This window comes from Sciurus carolinensis, chromosome 2 (assembly GCF_902686445.1).
Source record: "Sciurus carolinensis chromosome 2, mSciCar1.2, whole genome shotgun sequence".
NCBI classification, from domain to species: domain Eukaryota; kingdom Metazoa; phylum Chordata; class Mammalia; order Rodentia; family Sciuridae; genus Sciurus; species Sciurus carolinensis.
In genome coordinates, this window is record NC_062214.1 from 153,413,287 (window position 1) to 153,416,423 (window position 3,137).

The window sequence follows — 3,137 nt, forward strand, 5'->3', positions numbered from 1 at the left end:
TTGAAAAGAATTGGCATTAGTTCTTCTTTAAAAGTTTTTGGTAAAATTCAGCAGTGAAGTCATCTAATCCTGTACTATACTTTGTCAGGAGATTTTTATTAATGACTCAATTTCATTACTTGTTATTGATCTATTCAGGTTTTATATGTCTTCATGGTTCAATTATGGTGGACCACATATAAGTAGAAATTAGTCCATTTCTTCTAGGTTTCCCATTTTGTTAGCATATAGTTTTTCTTAACAAGTCTGAATTACCTTTTTATTCTGTAGTATCAGTTGTAATGTTTCCTTTTTCATTTCTAATTTTATTTATTTGGGACTTCTCTCTCTTTATTCTTAGTTAGTTTAGCTTAAGGTTTTGCCAATTTTATGTCTTCAAAGAACCAACTCTTTCTTTAATGAATTTTTTTCCCAAGTACTGGGGATTGAACCCAAGGTGCTCTACCTCTGAGTTACATCCCTAGCCCTTTTCATTTGTTATTTTGAAACAAGGTCTTATTAAGTTAGGTCTTGAACTTGTGATCCTCCTGCCTTAGCCTCCTGAGTACCTGGAATTACAGATACATGCTACCATGTCGTTTTCATTTATTTTTTATAGTTTTCTTTAGTCTCTTTATAATCATTACATCTTCTTGTTGAATTGATTCCTTAATCATCACAAAATGACCTTTCTCCCTTACAGTTTGCTCTAAAGTCTGTCTTGTGAGATATAAGCATACTTACTCTTGCTTGCTTTAAGTTTGCATTTGTCTCTTAGTTTTCTGTTGCTGTGACAAAAATTGTTGACAAGAACAACTTAGAGTAGGAAAAATTTATTTTGGCTCATCATTTTAGAGGATTCAGACCATGACCACCTGTCTCCAAGGCAGAATCATTATGGCAAAGGACATCATGGTAGAAAACTGCTCAGCTAATGGTCACTTGGGAGTGTAGAGAGAAGGAGAGAAAGAGAAAGGGGCCAAAGAGAAGAGGAACCCTTCCAGGTCGTGCCCCCAGTGATCTTCCTCCAACTAGGTCCTGCCTGCCAGTAGTCCATCCGTTTATCAATGTGTTAATCCAGCGAATGGATTAATGACTGTCAGACGAGACTAGAGCCCTTATGGTTCCAATCATTGCCTAAAAGTCCCACATCTGAACCTTGTTGCACTGGGGACCATGCTTTCAACACATAAACTTTTGGGGGACATGCCAGATCCAAACCATAACAGCCATGGATTTTTCCCATCTTTTCACTTTAAGTCTGTATGTGTCTTTATTGGTGAAGTGAATTTCTTATAGGCAGCATATTGTCATATGCATAATTCAGGAACTTAGTCTGTTTATATTCAAGTTTGTAACTGATAAGTAAGAACTTATTCCTATCATTCTGTTGATTTTTTTCTAATTGTTTTGAATACTCTGTTCTTTTCTTCCTCTCTTGTTCACCTGTGTGGTTTGGTGCTTCACTGTGTTGGTAATGTCGATCCTTTTCTATTTCTATTTTATGTATCTAATCTTCTAGTGGGATTGCTACTTCCACATGTTTTTATTTTAGTAGTTGTATTTGTTACACTTGTGGGTTAAGGACTCTCGGAAGCATCTTTTTTTTTCATTATTTATTTATTTATTTTTGAATTGTTCTAATTAGTTATATATGCAGAATGCATTTTGACATGTTATACACAAATGGAATATAACTTCTCATTCTTCTGGTTGTACATGATGTAGAGTTACACAAGTTGGGTAATCATATATACACATGGGGTAATAATGTCTGATACATTCTGTATCATTCCTACTCCCATACCCTCTCCCCTCCCTTTGCTGCCCTCTGTCTAATCCAAAGTACCTCTATTCTTCCCTATCCTCCCCACTTATTGTGAATTAGCATCTGCATATCAGAGAAAACATTCAGCCTTTGATTCTTTGGGATTGGCTTATTTCGCTTAGCATAATATTCTCTAGTTCCATTCATTTATCGGCAAATGCCATCATTTCATTCTCTGAAGCATCTTTGGTAAGCCTGATCTGTTGGTTGTGAATCCCTGCAGTATATGCTTGTCTTATAAGGTTTTATTTCACTTTCATTTTTGAAGGATAGCTTTGCTGGGTGTAGTATTCTTGGTTGGCAATGTTTTGCTTCAGGACTTGGAATATGTCCTCCTTGTCCCGCCCAGCCTGTAGGGGTTCTGATAGAAAAATTGTTGTTAGTCTAATGGGATACCACTAAATGTAAGTTGGCACTTTTCTCTGAAGATTTTAGAATTTTTTCTTTGTCTTATACTTTTATTTGTTTCTCTTGTTGTGGAGCTGGGAATTGAACACAGGGCCTCATGCATACTAGGCAAGTTCTCTGCCACTGAGCTATACACCAGCCCTGTCTTGTATATTTTTACAGTTCGACTATAACATGCTGTGGTGAAGATCTTTACTGATTGTCTCTGGAGTCCTATGAGCCTCCTGAACATGGATATTCGTATCTTTTCCAAGATTGGGGTATTTTCTGCTATTTTATTATTGACTAAGTTTACTGTGCCTAACTTTGTTTTCCTTGTCTTCTGGTATTTTTTTTCTGAATGAAAATTTTTAAAAAGATTAGATTCTTGAATCTCTTAATGTAATTAAAAACCTCAGTATACTAGATATTATTTACTGCGTGGCTTATCATCTCAATCATTGTCCACAGGACTGAGAAGTTGTAGGAATATGCAAGTGCAGACACAAATCCCATTTTCATCTCCACCATTGTGTAAGGGGACTGTATATCATGGGACAGAACCCTGTACTCTTCTGTGCCACTTAAACAGAGTGACTTCCATGGGTATCCATGTTGGACACCTTCAGGTATTCTTAAAATGCAGAGATTTGTTTGTTTAATGTTGTCCCATAGGGTTTTTTTTTTGGGGGGGGGGGTGGAGGGGGTACTGGGGATTGAACCCAGAGGGCTTAACCACTGAGCCACATCCCCAGCACTTGTTTATATTTTATTTAGACACAGGATCTCACTGAGTCGCTTAGTACCTTGCTAAGTTGCTGAGGCTGACTTCGAACTCTCAATCCTGCCCCAGTCTCCGAGCTGCTGGGCTTACAAGCATGTGCCACCGTGCCTGGCTCATAGATCTTGAATACTCTCCTCTTCTTTCCTTCTTCCCTTCCTT

The 3,137-nt window shown here is 37.5% G+C and overlaps 1 non-coding gene across 1 annotated transcript; it reads right to left on the reverse strand.

Annotated features, from left to right (window-relative positions):
* Positions 1 to 2,622: 2,622 nt before the first annotated feature.
* Positions 2,623 to 2,813, reverse strand: LOC124978420 (small nucleolar RNA SNORA73 family). The gene has a single exon (XR_007107441.1). It is a non-coding gene; the product is annotated as a small nucleolar RNA SNORA73 family (small nucleolar RNA).
* Positions 2,814 to 3,137: the final 324 nt, after the last annotated feature.